Source organism: Bos mutus, chromosome 1 (genome assembly GCF_027580195.1).
Source record: "Bos mutus isolate GX-2022 chromosome 1, NWIPB_WYAK_1.1, whole genome shotgun sequence".
In the NCBI taxonomy this organism is placed as follows: domain Eukaryota; kingdom Metazoa; phylum Chordata; class Mammalia; order Artiodactyla; family Bovidae; genus Bos; species Bos mutus.
The window spans coordinates 27,921,889-27,941,437 of record NC_091617.1 but is presented as its reverse complement, the minus strand read 5'-3'; the positions used below and the strand labels follow the sequence as shown (position 1 = coordinate 27,941,437).

The window sequence follows — 19,549 nt, the reverse complement described above, 5'->3', positions numbered from 1 at the left end:
CTTCAGTCACCTCTTGGATCTCTGTGGGTGTGTAGTTCTCCTGATTTCTTTGGTCCCTGTTTTCCGGTGCTGCCTTGGGGTTCTTCCAGACATCTAACACAAAGATTCCTAAGATCTTCCTCTGATGATTGCTTCTTCTTTGATGTCCTGGGTTTCCCAGGACCTGCTGCTGATAAAGTGACCTTGTCCTGTTCCTCTTCTATGCAATATTGCTTTCTTGTACCTGTGGCTCTTGGTGAATGCATTAGACTAGTTGTCCAAAATGAAACACAAAGCATTTCTGCTTGTTTATAAAATAGTTTCTTATAGGTTATGCATAGGCATTCCATTATCCTACCATGAAACTTGATTCTCTATTATGTGTCATTATCCATATAAGAAGTAGCACAAAACAGTGGGTAGATGTCATAGGTCTTGATGACAAACTGCCTAAATTCAGGTCCTAACTCCAGTCATCACCAGCTGTGTGACCTTAGAAAAGCTACTTAATCTCTCTGTGCTTTGGTTTCCCAATCATAAAATAGATGAAATAGTAACACTCAGTCAAATGTTATTGGAAGGACTTAGTGTCTACAACCCTTGTCTAAAATCCACAAGACAGGAAGTACCCTAGAATTAAGAGATTTTTCTTTTCTTTTTTTTCTTTTTTTTTGGGGGAGGGGAAGTTTAAGGGTTTTTTTTCTTTCTTTAGACAGTCTGGTCCCTGATGGGGGCCTCTCCACCACCCCTCTCCAGTTTGGCTACAGTTCTGAATGTCACTTGATTTTGAGCAGCTCCACCTCGAACACCAAGGTTGCACCACCTGGAATCTTTGGGGAAGCTCCCTGCTCTCCATACCCTAGCTCTGATGGAATCACCAGCTTCTGCTTTTCCCCCTCACACATCTCTAGCAGCCCCTGGTCCCAGCCCTCGGTGACCTGGCCTGTGCCCAAGGAGAAGACAAAGGGCTGGTTCTGGGGCAGGCTGCTGTCAAACTCTGTTCCATCTTCTAGCTTTCCCGTGTAGTGCAGCTGCAGGACGTCCCCTTTCTGCGATTTGATGGGACAGTGGTCTACCCATTTCTTGACTCCAATCTGCAGCTTCCGTTTGCCCTCAGCCCCTGTGGCCATGACCAGGGCACTCAGGCAGATGGACAGTACTGTCAAGACCCAGCTCTCTCTCCTCACCACGCCCCCCCATTTTTATTTTTTAAAGAAAGGTTAAATAGAGTCTATGTATCACATAATACCCCATGACAGAGTTTGAGCAGTAGAGTCAAACATATTAATTATTCTACAGGAAAGTACACAGATACTCACACTAAATTGAATTAAAAAAGACTAGAAATAGTCACATAGTTGTTCAGATGAAGTTTTGCCATCAAACGACTTTAAGTTAGGTCAGGTATTGCTGTCAAATGAGTTGTGAAAAATGTGTTTCAGCTGGAATTGCCTGAATATAGTGTTTAGCTTGGTGTTTAGTACGTAACAGGAACTTCCCTAGTGGTTCAGACAGTGAAGAATCTGCCTGCAATGCAGGAGACCCGAGTTCAATCCCTGATCAGGAAGATCCCCTGGAGAAGGAAATGGCTACCCACTCCAGTATTCTTGCCTGAAGAATCCCCATGGACAGAGAAGCCTGGCAGGCTACAGTCCATGGGGTCACAGTCAGACATGACTGAGTGACTAACAATTTCACTTTGTACATAGTAAGCTCCTCAGACATTATCTACTTTTTACAATTACTAATATTATTACTCAGTCAAAACATTTATTGAGTGTCTACCACATGCTATTTATTCTGACACGTTATTGTCATATGTCATAATGAGCTACTTGATTGAGGTCAGATCCCTTTCCTTTTCATCAGACTGTTTAATTAGTTAATACTTTTTATTTTTTTTTAAAGATTGAGTGAACACTTTGGAACTTGAGGAGAGAGATGCCAAAAGATTTTTTTCTAACAAAATTGAAAAAATTTTCTCCTCCAGATAAATTTAATAATCAGATATGGACCTCATTGGTTTATTTTTTTTAATTTTTGTTGTGTAATTGACAAAATTGTAATACATATACAAAGTATACAATGTGATGATTTGATATATGTATACAGAAGTATTAAATTAGCATATTCCCACCAAATTAGCATATTCATCACCTCATATATTTACTTTTTTATGAAAACGTTTAAGTTCTACTTTCTTAGCAAGTTTTAATTATACAATACAGTGGCACCAACTATAGTCACCATGTTGTACATTAGATTCTAATCCTGAGGTGGTAATGGCTCCTGGCAGAACTGGAAATGGCTGCTAATCCCATCATGAAAGAAAGTGAAAGTGTTAGTTGCTCCGTCCTGTCCACCTCTTTGCAACCCCATGGACCGTAGCCTGCCAGGCTCCTCAGTCTGTGGGCTTCTCCAGGCAAGAATACTGGAGTGGGTTGCCACTCCCTTCTCCAGCTGATCTTCCCTACCCAGGGATAGAATTTGGACCTTCTGCATTGCAGGCAGATTCTTTACCATCTGAGCCATGAGGGAAGTGCAATCCCATTCTAGCCCTCTTCAAGACAGAGTGGTTCATCCTTCCTCAAGTTTCTCCAGCACATCTGGTCTCTGCTCCTGAGATGGTCTATCTCACTCTTATATTTGAGATGACAGGCTATGTCAACAGCCAGTTGTAACGCTTTGTCTTCTATTTAAGCCACTGAGAGGTGGGCATCTTCTGTCTTCTATTGGATATTACATGGTAGCAAGTATGTGAAAAATTTCATGACAAATTACAAAATATACAAACTATAGAAAACCACATGCTCCTGTTTTCTTCCTTACTTATATAAATGACACCTTGGGACTAGGGTAAAGGAACATATGGCATCATTCACTGCTAACAACAGTTTATTGAATCGGTCTGTTCACAGATGAAAGAAGCCTTGTTCCAAGCTAACTGGCCAAGGTCTTAACCTGTAGGACAGTCCTCATAGATTTAAACCTAAGCATATTCAGTGACCTGCATAAGTGATAAAAGAGGTCATCAGAATTTTTTTCAGCTAAATTTCTATAAGTAGTCTGGACTTTAGTTTTCATTTTTTAAAAAGGTTACTATTTTATGATTATAGACCAAACTAAAGGAATATTCTATGAATTTTTCTGTAAGTAGGTTGGCCCCTGGTTTTCATTTTTTACTGTTAAATAACCACAGATTGAATACAAGAAATTATGTATGTACACTTATATATACATACAGATGGTATTATAGGACATATAGATAATAAAAATATATCTATGTATTTTATATATAGATATTTAATATCTATATAGATTATATATCTTATCTTATCTATTGTTTTATCTTATATCTATGTATTTATATATATATTTCTATCTATCCATAGATAGAAATACAGTTATCTTCTATTAAAATCTGTCTAGACTTTTTCCTTTCCAAAACCTTTTTTTTCAGTATACATCTCCTCTATCCACTCAGTGAAATGTGAAATTCACTCAGGAGGCCACTTTATTCCTAGCCTAAAATTCCTGATGTTCTGAACACTTGATATGGTGCCCTTTAGGATTACTGCCAGTTGAACCTAAATTCTGTGGCCATTACCCCGTAAAGTACATCAGGCTGTGAGACAAGCTCTTAAAGGAAAGTAGTTTTTCAAGCTACATTATGGTGCTTTTAAAGGGAATAAAATCCTTAATGAGAAAATGAGTCTCTTGAGACTTCTGGCTCCAAGGTCAGCTCCGCACACTTGCCCTCTTGCTTGGCAGAGAATCTGTTCAGGGACATTTCAGGGAGCCCATTCTGTAAAAGGTCCAGGATGAAATAGGATGACAGCCTGTTCTCTGGAGCCTCTGTTGAGCAACTTTATAATTCTCTGACAGATTCCCTGAGAAGCTGTTCCCACACAACAATCCCGAGTCACCAGCCTCTCCCGCTGTTACCACCCAACCAAGGAAGGAGGAACCGGGTTGCTAAGGAACCTGATGCAATAGCACCTGATGGAACTAACACTTGTCAGCTAATAACAGTTCAGTGTGAATAAACTTCTCAGAATCTTCCCGGGTGCATGAATACCCTGCCAGATTCTGCAGGGCTTGGGCCCTGTATTTATTTACCTTTATTTCTACTCACATTTAGGGCAGTGCTAAGTAAACGTTTTTGGAGTGTCAGCTGAGGTCAGCCTGCTCTACAATATTGTCCTCAGCTGGTTCTTCCTTGTTGTGGGTGAGGAGGAAGAAGAAGGGCTTTTTCTAGCCACTGTTACTCGTGGCTTGAATCTATGCTGGAAGTAGTACAAAGAGGGGATTGCTTTCAGAGACCACAGAAACGAGGCTGACAGAGCTTACGTGAACCATGGAGTGTGATGATTAGGAGAGAAAACAGTGCTTCAGATTCAGAATCATCCACCAAATGCTAAGATAGGTATTGTGGATGTTGCTGAATAAAGGGTGATGAAAAGCCTCTAAAAATTATTGTGCAAACGACTTTTGGAGTCTCTCTAGGTGGTCTCCATTAGGTGATGGTATAATTTAAGTGCAGCTGCCCCTCTTCTAGGAGAGTGGTTAAATAAAGCCTTGATAATGAGATACAGAAAACAGGATTGGAATCATTTTGTTCATTTTGGCTTCTCATACACCCGTATTTAAGGCTTTTTGGTAAGCTACAATGAACACTTCAACATTGTGAGAAATAGAGATGACACTAAAATGTAATTATATTTAATATATGGAATGCAGAATAATAACATTCTGTAAACTAGGACAGGTCAAAGAAAGGGAGAATCTAATCTGGTTTCCTGCACCTCTTTCCATCTCTTCAACATTAACTAAAGCTCACTGTAAGATATATTAAAAGGAGATGAATTCATTGGTGTGGTTCTTTGTTATTTTACCTTCATCCAGAAATGTAATTAAGAAGCAAATCATATTACTTTGATGACAGAGACAAAGTTTGTCAGAAATGGCATTATTACCAAAATTAGAGAAAACACAGACTACATTCCCACTTTTAATTTATCACAATAGTGATAAAAGTTCTAAATGCTCCAAAATGGTGAAATCAAATAAGAACTATCAGCATTTTGTTACTTATGAGCAGAACTAATTTCCTTTCAGCCTTATGGAATTAATGACATAATTTATGGTGCATTTCATTGCTTTTAATAGTGGTAGAATGTATAAAACAATGCATACTGTATATGTATAAAAACAATACTTTTTTCTCAAGCTCTTATCAGCCTATGAATTCTTGAGATAAACTTAAAAGTCATCAAAGTGGTAAGTAGTGTTCTTGATTAAGAAAATAAGACTCAGGAATTCAAAGGTTTATGAACTTTATTCAAGTTTATGCAGCATCTATTTCCCAGGATGGAAAAAAATCTCCACCTGCTTTATTTCACACACCTCCTGACTCTGAGCCTCTGGGGCATAATAAAGTCACTGGTCTATACTTTCACCCTGATGAGATCTTCTGTCAGAGGTGACCTTTTTGTTCTTGTTCAAGCCAGACCCAGTCGCCAATATGTGCCTGATGACTTATTGAAAGCTTTAAACTCTCTTAACTCCTTGTATGCTGCAGTTCTGCAGGGTGCATCTGCCCAGAGACTACACATAGTACTTCCCATGTTCAGAGCTCTGGTAACAAACTGCACACTCCAGTCAAGACTCTCCCAGGTCACTGAAGGGATTTGATGAAATACCATGTCCCTTCTAGGTGCTTTTTATCTTGTTGAAAGGACCGTGATCATTTTAGGAGGCCATCCTCAGCTCACATGATATTGTCCAAGAGCTTCTTTAAAGATTTTCCAACATCATTCTTCCTTCCCCTCTCCTGCCCTAGCATGTGAGACAGCAAACTGGTTCTTCCAGGATCTTTGTAGCAGGAGAGGATAAGGGACGACATTTTTTTTTTGGTCAAAAGGAAGAAGAAAGGCTCAGAGCTGGGAGTCACATTAAAACAGTAAGACTGTTGACTTTTGCCCTGGCCCTTTAGATGGCACAATGATAAAGAATCTACCTGACAATCCAGGAGACACAAGAGACACAGGTTCTATCCCTGGGTCGAGAAAATTCCCCTGGAGTAGGAAATGGCAAACTACTCCAGTATTGTAGCCTGGATAATCCCACGGACAGAGGAGCTACAGTTCCTGGGGTCACAGAGTTGGACATGACTGAGCACAAATGCACTTTACATACATTTGATCCTAGGAAATAGCAAAGGTTAAAGAAATCCCCCTACTCTTGTGTTCCAGCAAACAGCATACTGCAGAAGCCACCCTACCCATATGATTTAGATACAACTCACAGATGTGTCCTTATATACCTATGACAAGTCAGACATAGACTCTCCAAATGTCCATTCTTTGCCTCATAAGTGATTTGCTGAACTGCCTATTCCTGCTAATCAATCAGAACACTCAAACTTAATTTTCTCTCCTTTCCCCAGGTCCCTGAATTTTGACCTCCTTCATCCTAAGCCAGAATCCTAACTCTCCTAAAGAGCCCCTGTCAAGAGTAGGGGGCTTCACAGTTAACCACTCTTTGATCTGTTGTCTCATCAGGTCATCCTTCATCCTACTTTCCCATACCTGGTTCTCTCTAGCCTTGTTGACTTCTCCCTAGAAAAGAAAAGCCTTTTCCTGCTTAACTGTTGAGACACTAGCAGATCTCTTGTCCAGAGCATTCTCTGTGTTGCAATAATAGTTCACCTCTCCAACTGCAATAGTCACTCCTTCCAATCTGTTCTTAGGCCAAATTCAATGCTTTGATATTTCTTCTCACTACTAATCTCTTTGGGTCTGTCTCTCTCTCTTACATACACACATACACAGATTTCAATATGGCTATTTATGTTTCTTTAATTAACAAGTGTGATGATTGGGCAAGTTATAGGTAGGTTAACCATAGAAAAGCTAATTTTTCTTTATCTCTGAATTTCTGCCTACCTTTGATGTTCTCTCAAATTGCTTGGCAATCTCAAACTCCTTATTGAAATCTCTTGTTTTATATAGATGTCTTTCAAAACCGATTGGTAAAGCCAATCAATTTAACTCAGAAGAAAAACAAGCTTAGAAAACATGAGCAGCCCTTGATTTAATTGTTTCTTTTCCTTCTCAGTAAACAGAACATGATTTGCCATAAAAACCTCAAACTGTCATAGTTGACTGAATAAATTCTGAGGATTTTAGATAGAATAAATAATGCTTATTCTAACTTGGTATTGTTTTGGTATTTTTTTTTTCTCATGGGAGAGGATTTGTTATGTGTTTTAAAAGTTAAAAATAGTATTTGTTTTTCATAGCATTCATTACTTACCAGGCCTATGTAGACTTTCATGGTTTAAGCCTTTTCAAATTAAATTTGAAGGACTGCTATTCTTTCCTATCAGAGTAAAACACATTCTAAATCCTAATAAATCTATTTCTTTAATATGCCCCTTGATGTATAATAGTGCAAACAAAAACACATAATGGGTTCCTCTTGAGAAAGGAAAATGTATTCACTCCTGATGAAAGATCTTTTGATAATTCACTCTTGGCTTCACCACTTGATTTATATCATCTTCCCACATTAATTTGTTTTTAATTTTTTCCTGCCTTCTAAGGTTTTTCTCATTTCAGTGACATGTTCGTGACAGATGAGGTTGATGAACTACAGAAGTAAAGATCCTTAACTCAGATGAAAACTTTAAATTATTCTGTAGTCCCATAGAATCCATAAAAGAAATCGAGGAGCCTAGATTTCCAAGAGCTTGATCATAGTGTTTTAGAAACAAGTGACGAAATTGACAACAACAAACATTAAACAGAGTATGTTTCTTTTACCAATACTGAATGGCTCCCTGGAGTGTATTTTTTCCAAGTCTTCAGCCAATTCAGTTTTGTAATCTAAAATGATGGCAAATATATGGAAGCTCTATAAAATTTCTTCTTTATCGTAGATTTTAATTTCAAAAATGTATTCCTTCTATGAACTTCATTTCAATTTAGGGGAAATTAAATAATTTAACTATCTTCATTTAAGTGAGGAAGCAGCAAAGATGACAATGTCTCAAGGTAAAATTTGTATATGAATATAATAATAACCCCTTTACACATTCAGCCTATGTATATATCTTCATAGAGAACTTCAACTACTTCATTTCTATTTTGTTTTCCACTAGCAGATTTAGAAGCTACTTATTAGATTATTTTTCTGTATTCTGTCTTAGTAATGGACTAATGTTTGGGTAATCTTTTCTTCTCTGTGATTAGATTTTGTGATTAGATTATTTTATGTATCTCATCAGTTGTCCTTTGATTTCCACCTAAGATTGAATCGAAAATATAGCTCTACTAGAACGCTGGCCTCCTGGCACTGCTTCCTGGGGTAATTAAGAGTCATTGTGTATCAGTTTCTTCATCTGCAAAATAGAATTCAAGAGGAGATGAGAAAGGATCATACATTTAAAGCATCAGTTGCTGAGGATTGATTGATGCTTTTAAACTTGGTGCAGTCATCCCTCAGTATTCACAGGGTATTGGTTCCAGGACCCCACACTTGATACCAAAATCCACAGCTGCTCAAGTCCCTTATGTAAAATGACATGGTGCAAATCATTCCTTGGTATCTGCAGGTCTCACATCCTGTTGATGCAGAAGGTTGACTTAGTTGAGGATGATGTGTCCCGTTTATTTAAATTATTAGTTTTATTTAAATTATTAGTTTTCCCCAGAACACCTATATATACTGAACTTTTAATATTAGACTGAATTGTATTGGAACTTCTGACTGTATACCCATTGGATGCTAGAAATATCCTGGTTCAAGAGTAAGTTTGACTTACAAAAACAGCTGACCAGGGCAATTTATTAAAAAAAAAAATACATTTGCCTTTATGCTTGTCCATGCTGAAGCTGAAGCTGCAATACTTTGGCCACCTGATGCGAAGAGCCAACTCATCAGAAAGGACCCTCATGCTGGGAAAGATTGAGGGCAGGATGAGAAGGGGATGACAGAGGATGAGATGGTTGGATGGCATCACTGACTCAATGTACGTAAGCGTGAGCAAACTCGGAGATAGTGAAGGACAGGCAAGTTTGGTGTGCTGCTGTTTGTGGGGTCGCAAAGAGCTGGACACAACTTAATGACTGAACAACAACAGTCCTTTTGGAAAGTAAATTCTTCAAGAAGAAAAAGGAATGGGAATACTTTTAGATAGTAAATTCCTTCAGAATAAGTCAGCTCAGTTCATTTCTTACTTAACACTCCTGGAGCAATACTGTATTCAGAATGCTGGACTGGAAGTGTTTGGTTTGTGTGTTAAATTTCAGGATCTTCAAGCTGCAACTACAGGAAGGTATGGGGAAGACTATTCCTGTCCCTGTGGTGAACATCTTCTCACCTCTACCATGGGCATCTCTCCAGCAGAAGTCCCCTGGGGATCACAGTTTACAAATAGAAGATTTTGTACAATGTACAGGTACACAATATCTTTGAAACATGGGCTTGTGGATGGATTTGACCATTTAATTTTTGTAATTTCATTTCTACATGGACCCATGTTTTCAAAGCTATAACATAAGTGCTTTAAGCTACAGCATTCCTTAGCAACCCACCCACACTACTGACTTATTTAGATGTGTTCTATGAAATTGTATGTGAGGAGACTTTTTGAGAAGCCCTTTTTTTTTTTCTTTAAATCACTGAGAACTGATATATTTCCCACTGACAAATGGCCTAACAACTAATGATTATCAGTGTGAATTCTGGAAGAAGCTATTTACAAATATTCTCTTCGTTTTAATGCATCCATGCCCTCTAATACACTATTTCAACAAAAGGCACCCTCTGTGTTTTACTAAAGAGCTTTTCCTTTTTAATTTCATACTAATATTATTATACTTTGTTGCCTTATCATTTAAGCTTTTGAAATTAAGAATCTATTTACATTGCCTGTTTATCAGATTTTTTTAAAGCAAAGTGATATAAATAAATTGACCAAGATGGAATACTATAGCAGTGTTAGGTCTAGCCCTATGTTTTCATTAATCCCCATGACCACCTTGCAAATGTCTCTATCTTAAGGAACAAAAAATTGTGGCTTAGAGAGTATGTGCAGCTTGCTCAAGTCACATAGCTGGTCACTAGCAGCATGGGCATTCTAACCCAGTCATCCTAATTCTAAAGCCCATTCCTGTACTTCATCCTAGGTCCCAAGTCCGTGTATGTATTGTTTGTAACACAGGGTCTGGCACAGTAGTCCCTTAAAATGATTTGTTGGAAGATGAGTGAAGAGCAAGTACTTGATGAATCAATATAGATATCCATCTATTAAATCTCTATATTGTATTTTATATTTTTATAAAAGCCAAGGCAAACAGCCAGACCTCCCACATACCTGTTCTACTGGAGAATTACTTATTTAAAATAATCATAGAATAATAGGTGTTGCCGATGTGGAGTTTAATGTAATCCATAGCACTTAGGATGAAACGGATATCAGACCTAGGAGAGAGACAGACCTTAGGACTTAAGAGGTGGGGTTTTTTTCATTGTATGATTATGAAGCACCAACTTTTTCCCTGTCGTGATCAGGGGCCCAGTTGTGGTTGCAGCTACTTGGTGTATTGGCCAATGATATGATCTGCCACTTGAGGTGTCTTGTTTCAGGGGATGTGGGCTCCTTGCTTGACTTAATAATGAAATGGAGTCCATCCGTATTGCTATACAAATATGATATGGTCGTTAGGTGACCTATTGACCAACTAGGAACTCTACCAGCATTATTTGCTTTAAGGACTTGTATTGCAAATTTTTGTGGAACTTTATAAGAGATCAACAGGCGGGAAATCAGATTGAATGTTATCTCTTTTATTTTTGTTATAGTTTATATAATAGTTTTATTTTATATATGTTTATAAAAATTGCTATTGGTGCCATGTCTCCTCGATATCATCTATATAACCCTTCACTGAGCTAATTTTCCTTTTTTTTTTTTTTTCCTTTTTCTCTTTTGGGGAGAACATATAAACTTTCAAGTTAGAAAAAGATCACTCGTGAATGAGAATAGCAGTGATAACAGTTACAATGATAAGACAGAATTAGTGTGGTAATTACTTCTGCTTAATACTTTTTGCTAAACAAAACCCGATTTGTTAAGGAGAGAGGGGGAGTGGTTACCTACCTGGTATGATAAGAGGCATCAAACTTTCTTGTTCCTCAAATACTCCCATTTCTTTTGACTACATTTTTAAAAATTCTGTACTAAAAGATTATTCTGCTTAATTAAAGGCTTAAAATGACAGTTCTCCTGGGAAGGCTTACACTGAGCAACTATCAATCCTTTTTGTGTGAATGAATTTCTGAAGAGTTAATAAGAAAAGAGATTTAGAGGGGGCCAGTAGTAAGGAGAGTCTCTACAAAGTAACTGAATACAGAATAGGATGATGAGAGTAGTCACTCAATAGGAAAATGTAAAGTTAATGTCATTAAGGCCACATTCATCTCTTTAAAGTTTTTTCTATTCCTAATGCTGCCCTAACCTATGACTTATTAAGCGGCAGTTCCTTTTTCTATTTTTAAAGTTTACATATGCCCAACATCTGGATAATTAAAAAATTCAATTAGACTCTCAATATATTCGGGTATTTGGAAATAAATAGCTAATCAACCACTCTTCTTTTAACCTTCTTTCCAGATGGAAAGAATCATAATCCTAAATGAAATTCCAGGATCACCGTGAGCATTTTAGTTTAATCTACTTAACAAAACAATAAAGATGGAAATGGAAAAATGAATACATTTCTTCTGTAAACTGAATATTATGGATAAAGTTATGAAGTCATCTCATTCAGCTAAAATTACACATAATTTTAGTTCTACTATGTACCCCAGAGGAATAAAAAGGAAATATCTGAATTTATTTATGTTCTATTACTTTTCATTCAGTGGAGTCAATGGTAAAAGTGATGGAGATGTTGTATACTATGCTTTAAATAGCTTGTTGTCTTTTCTTCTTTGTCTTAGGCTACCTTTTCATGTCTTTTGAAAGGCACAAGTATGTTAATTATTGGCTTAGATATAACAAAATACACTCATAATTATCTAGGCAAAACCTGTAACAGTATTGGCATGTTTCAGGAAATCCTAGGATAAGAAATTCAGCCAGGTTTGCATGGAACTAAAACGAAGAGCACTCAAAGCAGAGCAATCCAGACGACCCAGAAACCAAGACGACAACTTGCTCTTGTTTCCTCCTTCCTCCGTTTGTGTTCACACGGCCTTTAATTAGGCTTCCCAGGTGGTGCTGTGGTAAAGAACCTGCTTGCCAGTGCAGGAGACTTCAGAGACCAGGTTCAAATACACTTCCCTCTGTTCTCCACTCTTCTGCAATTGGCCTTTCTGCTCGCCCAACGAGGCTGGTGGGCAAGCATGCCTGTTTCAGTTCTAACTTTCCATGTTTTGCATGGCTCAGCACCCAAAGCCCATTGGAATCTGTTGCAATTTTTTAAACTCTTGAGAAAGTGAAGTTGACCTAACTTGGATCAAAATATGCATTTATAATCTTATTTCATCATCACCACTTAGGCCATTTTTTAATCACCAAGGAGTTTTTCAAGTTACTTCATCTTTATCCATCTAAATATTTTGAAGTACAAAAATATTTGAATTGTCACATGAGGTTGTTGCTAGATATTTTATTCCCAGCCTCAAGTAGTCATTCTGGTAATATTAGAACCACTGGTATTCAGTTTTACAAATGTATTTTGCAGTCTCCTCAAAATAAGTAACTGTTGCATGTATTTTATTTATTTATTTATTTTTGATATCATATGATTCATATTTTTTTAATTTTATTTTATTTTTAAACTTTACATAATTGTATTAGTTTTGCCAAATATCAAAATGAATCCACCACAGGTGTACATGTGTTCCCCATCCTGAACCCTCCTCCCTCCTCCCTCCCAATACCATCCCTCTGGGTCGTCCCAGTGCACTAGCCCCAAGCATCCAGTATCGTGCATCGAACCTGGACTGGCATCTCGTTTCATACATGCTATTTTACATGTTTCAATGCCATTCTCCCAAATCTTCCCACCCTCTCCCTCTCCCATAGAGTCCATAAGACTGTTCTATACATCAGTGTCTCTTTTGCTGTCTCGTACACAGGGTTATTGTTACCATCTTTCTAAATTCCATATATATGCGTTAGTATACTGTATTGGTGTTTTTCCTTCTGGCTTACTTCATTCTGTATAATAGGCTCCAGTTTCATCCACCTCATTAGAACTGATTCAAATGTATTCTTTTTAATGGCTGAGTAATACTCCATTGTGTATATGTACCACTGCTTTCTTATCCATTCATCTGCTGATGGGCATCTAGGTTGCTTCCATGTCCTGGCTATTATAAACAGTGCTGCGATGAACATTGGGGTACACGTGTCTCTTTCCCTTCTGGTTTCCTCAGTGTGTATGCCCAGCAGTGGGATTGCTGGATCATAAGGCAGTTCTATTTCCAGTTTTTTTAAGGAATCTCCACACTGTTCTCCATAGTGGCTGTACTAGTTTGCATTCCCACCAACAGTGTAAGAGGGTTCCCTTTTCTCCACACCCTCTCCAGCATTTATTATTTGTAGACTTTTGGATCGCAGCCATTCTGACCGGTGTGAAATGGTACCTCATAGTGGTTTTGATTTGCATTTCTCTGATAATGTGTGATGTTGAGCATCTTTTCATGTGTTTGTTAGCCATCTGCATGTCTTCTTTGGAGAAATGTCTATTTAGTTCTTTGGCCCATTTTTTGATTGGGTCATTTATTTTTCTGGAGTTGAGCTGTAGGAGTTGCTTGTATATTTTTGAGATTAGTTGTTTGTCAGTTGCTTCATTTGCTATTATTTTCTCCCATTCTGAAGGCTGTCTTTTCACCTTGCTAATAGTTTCCTTTGATGTGCAGAAGCTATTGTACCCAGCAAGGATCTCATTCAAGTATGAAGGAGAAATCAAAAGCTTTTCAGACAAGCAAAAGCTGAGAGAGTTCTGCACCACCAAACCAGCTCTCCAACAAATACTAAAGGATATTCTCTAGACAGGAAACACAAAAACGGTGTATAAATTCGAACCCAAAACAATAAAGTAAATGGCAATGGGATCATACTTATCAGTAATTACCTTAAACTTAAATGGGTTGAACGCCCCAACCAAAAGACAAAGACTGGCTGAATGGATACAAAAACAAGACCCCTACATATGTTGTCTACAAGAGACCCACCTCAAAACAGGGGACACATACAGACTGAAAGTGAAGGGCTGGAAAAAGATTTTCCATGCAAATAGGGACCAAAAGAAAGCAGGAGTAGCAATACTCATATCAGATAAAATAGACTTTAAAACAAAGGCTGTGAAAAGAGACAAAGATGGTCACTACATAATGATCAAAGGATCAATCCAAGAAGAAGATATAACAATTATAAATATATATGCACCCAACACGGGAGCACCGCAGTATGTAAGACAAATGCTAACAAGTATGAAAGGAGACATTAACAATAACACAATAATAGTGGGAGACTTTAATACCTCACTCACACCTATGGATAGATCAACTAAACAGAAAATTAACAAGGAAACACAAACTTTAAACGATACAATAGACCAGTTAGACCTAATTGATATCTATAAGACATTTCATCCCAAAGCAATGAATTTCACCTTTTTCTCAAGTGCACATGGAAACTTCTCCAGGATAGATCACATCCTGGGCCATAAAGCTAGCCTTGGTAAATTCAAAAAAATAGAAATCATTCCAAGCATCTTTTCTGACCACAATGCAATAAGATTAGATTCAACTACAGTAGAAAAACTATTAAAAATTCCTACATATGGAGGCTGAACAACACACTGCTGAATAACCAACAAATCACAGAAGAAATCAAAAAAGAAATCAAAATTTGCATAGAAATGAATGAAAATGAAAACACAACAACCCAAAACCTGTGGGACACGGTAAAAGCAGTCCTAAGGGGAAAGTTCATAGCAATACAGGCACACCTCAAGAAACAAGAAAAAAGTCAAATAAATAACCTAACAACACCTAAAGCAACTAGAAAAGGAAGAAATGAAGAACCCCAGGGTTAGTAGAAGGAAAGAAATCTTAAAAATTAGAGCAGAAATAAATGCAAAAGAAACAAAAGAGACCATAGCAAAAATCAACAAAACCCAAAGCTGGTTCTTTGAAAGGATAAATAAAATTGACAAACCATTAGCCAGACTCATCAAGAAACAAAGGGAGAAAAATCAAATCAATAAAATTAGAAATGAAAATGGAGAGATCACAACAGACAACACAGAAATACAAAGGATCATAAGAGACTACTATCAACAATTATATGCCAATAAAATGGACAACGTGGAAGAAATGGACAAATTCTTAGAAAAGTACAACTTTCCAAAACTCGACCAGGAAGAAATAGAAAATCTTAACAGACCCATCACAAGCACGGAAATTGAAACTCTAATCAAAAATCTTCCAGTAAACAAAAGCCCAGGTCCAGACAGCTTCACAGCTGAATTCTACCAAAAATTTAGAGAAGAGCTAACACCTATCCTGCTCAAACTCTTCCAGAAAATTGCAGAGGAGGGTAAACTTCCAAACTCATTCTATGAGGCCACCATCACCCTAATACCAAAACCTGACAAAGATCCCACAAAAAAAGAAAACTACAGGCCAATATCACTGATGAACATAGATGCAAAAATCCTAAACAAAATTCTAGCAATCAGAATCCAACAACACATTAAAAAGATCATACACCATGACCAAGTGGGCTTTATCCCAGGGATGCAAGGATTCTTCAATATCTGCAAATCAATCAATGTAATACACCACATTAACAAATTGAAAAATAAAAACCATATGATTATCTCAATAGATGCAGAGAAAGCCTTTGACACAATTCAACACCCATTTATGATAAAAACTCTCCAGAAAGCAGGAATAGAAGGAACATACCTCAACATAATAAAAGCTATATATGACAAACCCACAGCAAACATTATCCTCAATGGTGAAAAATTGAAAGCATTTCCTCTAAAATCAGGAACAAGACAAGGGTGCCCACTTTCACCATTACTATTCAACATAGTTTTGGAAGTTTTGGCCACAGCAATCAGAGCAGAAAAAGAAATAAAAGGAATCCAAATTGGAAAAGAAGAAGTAAAACTCTCACTGTTTGCAGATGACATGATCCTCTACATAGAAAACCCTAAAGACTCCACCAGAAAATTACTAGAACTAATCAGTGACTATAGTAAAGTTGCAGGATATAAAATCAACGCACAGAAATCTCTTGCATTCCTATACACTAATAATGAGAAAACAGAAAGAGAAACTAAGGAAACAATTCCATTCACCATTGCAATGGAAAGAATAAAATACTTAGGAATATATCTACCTAAAGAAACTAAAGACCTATATATAGAAAACTATAAAACTCTGGTGAAAGAAATCAAAGAGGACACTAATAGATGGAGAAATATACCATGTTCATGGATTGGAAGAATCAATATAGTGAAAATGAGTATACTACCCAAAGCAATTTATAGATTCAATGCAATCCCTATCAAGCTACCAACAGTATTCTTCACAGAGCTAGAACAAATAATTTCACAATTTGTATGGAAATACAAAAAACCTTGAATAGCCAAAGCGATCTTGAGAAAGAAGAATGGAACTGGAGGAATCAACCTACCTGACTTCAGGCTCTACTACAAAGCCACAGTTATCAAGACAGTATGGTACTGGCACAAAGACAGAAATATAGATCAATGGAACAAAATAGAAAGCCCAGAGATAAATCCACGCACATATGGACACCTTATCTTTGACAAAGGAGGCAAGAATATACAATGGATTAAAGACAATCTCTTTAACAAGTGGTGCTGGGAAATCTGGTCAACCACTTGTAAAAGAATGAAACTAGAACACTTTCTACCACCATACACAAAAATAAACTCAAAATGGATTAAAGATCTAAACGTAAGACCAGAAACTATAAAACTCCTAGAGGAGAACATAGGCAAAACACTCTCTGACATACATCACAGCAGGATCCTCTATGACCCACCTCCCAGAATATTGGAAATAAAAGCAAAAATAAACAAATGTTGCATGTATTTTAAAAATTATCCTTAAATGGCTTATTTGTCATAGAATCCAGTCCATAGCATCATGAGGTAAACCCTCAAAGTTTAATCTCCAAATTTTTTGTGGTCCCAACATACTCCATTCTACTATTTTTTACTAGATTCATTTGGGTCTATTAATATTAAAAATAAATCATTTTAAGATATTTTTAATTGAGATGTAGTTGTTTACAATGTATTATTTTCTGTTGTACAGCAAGTTGAATCAGCTATATGTAAACATATATCCCCTCTCTCTTGAACCTCTCTCCCACACTCCATCCCATCCCACCCATCCAGGTCACCACAGAGCACTGAACTGAGCTCCCTGCAGTATACAGACGGTTCCCACTAGCTATCTGTTTTACCTATGGGCAGTGCGCATACGTCCATCCCAACCTCCCGAATCATCCCCCACCACGAGCCCCTTCTCCGTGTCCACACAGCCATTCTCTAAGTCGGTGTCTCTATTCCTGCTATTTAAAAAACAAAACAAAACATTTTTCCCCATGACATGTTCAGTCCAGTTGTTACCTCTCTGTGAATCCGTCCCTCACAGTTTCCCTGACACAGCCCCATTGCACAGCAAGAAGATCCTCCTACCTGGTCTCTGCTCCTGTAACACATTAACCATGTCACAGATGGTAGTATTAATATTTTGTAACTGCTTAACTTTTCTCTGATCAGCGCTCATAGGACTGGAATTCTGCCCTGTTCAGTTTGCGTCTTCAGTGCCTACATACCACAGTGGTAAGTACACAGCAAGCGTACAATAAAGGTCAGTGGTCACTCAGAAATAGCGAAATTTAGCACCAGTGGCTACAGTATAGTGATGCACCCTGGCCAGTGGAGTTCATTCTATTCTCAGATACAAATTTAGCCAGAAGTGGTGCGCTATTCATCTTGCGTTGAAACTTTGCTATACATTTTTCTTCTCATATAGTTTGGAGGACTCCCAAGAATAGTTTTTAATGTAAAGCGGTACAGAGAACTCCAGTTTTATAAATGAGAACTTTGTGCAAATTTGTGTGGCACTCCTGATATTAATATGTGGCATAAATCAATCTATTATCATTTTTTTTGAAGCAAATGATAGTGAGGCGTTAACTACTTGGTTCCAAAAATATTAGCATGCAATCACATTGTTTTTGACCCAAGCTTCTTATAATAACCTGTGTTATATTTTTAGAAATAACCTTATACTTTTCTTAAGTTAAAATGACAAGTCAGAATATGTTAATGGAGAGAGAACATAAAAGTGAAGTGTAATAGTGTCACAGTTTAAGTCACAAACTTAGCAATTAAATATATCACATGCTGTTCTAGTTTAACAGCCATTTCTTTCTGCTTTTCTCTGTATCACTGAGGTCCATATCCAGACTTGCACTCTTTGTCTCCATCCTGCCTCTCCTACTCTGTTTGGTTTTAGGCATGTGGACCATGTATATACTGTTATGTTATTTTTGTCTGGTTGGCTTCTGAGTATCTTCAGTCAAGACGTAGATCACCTTGCCTGATTTTAGGCCTTGGATTCATTCCTTGTATCTTTCTCAAAGTGTCTTAGTGTCATCTCTTTCTGATCAAGACAATTCCTGAGAGGTTGGCCATTACCTACCCAGGATGCACACCTCAGTTAACCCTTAAGGAAATCCTAGCAGAGATTTCTGACGTTATGATGTAAAATTCTCTGACTTTGGGCTATGTACCACTCACTCTGTTATGGGAAAACTTCTGGATTTCTTTCATACTTTTCCCAGAGAATGAAGAGGTTACCATTCCATGATCTGTTCTCTGCCTGTGTCATGCCATCATCACCTTGTGTTGTTAGGTTGCAGTTTGTAGCAGTTTAAAGTTTTGGTTCCAAGGTACATAGGACTTTTTTTCCTCACCATTCAATTTCACTTTCCCCATGTTTTCCTTTCCACCAGAATGGGAAGACACATTTTTTTTTTGAAAGAGCTTTGTGTTACATTGATCTTTGTATTGAATTAAGTCCTCCCAAAATTCTCTGTTGAAGGTGTATCTCCAGTATGGTTGGGATGGTGTTTGGAGATGAGCCTTTGAGAGGTGACTGTGTTTAGATGAGAACATAATTGTGGAGCTTTCATGGTGGGATTAGTGTCTTTGTAAGAAGAAACCCAGGAAGCTTTCTTTATTTCTCTTTACCGTCAGGGGACACATCAAGAAAGTGGCTGTCTAAATGTCAGCAAGAAAGCTCTCACCAGCATCTGATCATGCTGGCACCTTGATCTCAGACTTCCAGCCTGTAGAATTGTGAGAAAATAAATTTCTGTTGTTTAAGCCACCCAATCTGTAGTATTTTGTTGTAGCAGCCTGAGCTAACTAAAATACATATCCTTCTTATGCCTACTGCATGGCTTAATCTTAATAAAGATTGCAGGAGA

At 37.5% G+C, this 19,549-nt stretch overlaps 1 pseudogene; it reads right to left on the bottom strand.

The window, feature by feature from the left end:
* Positions 1-742: 742 nt before the first annotated feature.
* On the bottom strand, positions 743-3,583 carry LOC102268637 (peptidyl-prolyl cis-trans isomerase FKBP2 pseudogene; annotated as a pseudogene).
* Between the last annotated feature and the right edge of the window lie 15,966 nt (positions 3,584-19,549).